Here is a 423-nt window from a genome sequence, read left to right on the forward strand (position 1 = left end):
GCTCAGAGATCTGGAATACCCCCAGAACAGGAGATAGGGAAGATAAGGGGAGTCATTCTATCTGACAAGCTAAATAGCTTGATCAGACAGAACATTTGCAATAGTGCATGTGACATTGAATTCCACCTTACGTTTCCATTTTAATTCTGTCTGGTCCTAAACTACCACTTAAGCCACTTTCACACATAATGCTTATAAGTGCATAATGCACAAAGTGCATGTACTGGAAAAAGCCTACGCAGAAGTTAGACTCATGCACTTTAACCTCCCTGATGTCCAGGAGAAAGACTTCACTGGCATTTAGTTTCATTTTCCTCTTATATCAGCATGTATGAACTAGATACCACTGTTCAACAACTAAGCATGGTTGTATGTTGGAATTCCTGGTTAGCATAGGATGCTAAACTCTTATTTTTAAAAAAC

The sequence above is a fragment of the Podarcis raffonei genome, chromosome 6 (assembly GCF_027172205.1).
Source record: "Podarcis raffonei isolate rPodRaf1 chromosome 6, rPodRaf1.pri, whole genome shotgun sequence".
In the NCBI taxonomy this organism is placed as follows: domain Eukaryota; kingdom Metazoa; phylum Chordata; class Lepidosauria; order Squamata; family Lacertidae; genus Podarcis; species Podarcis raffonei.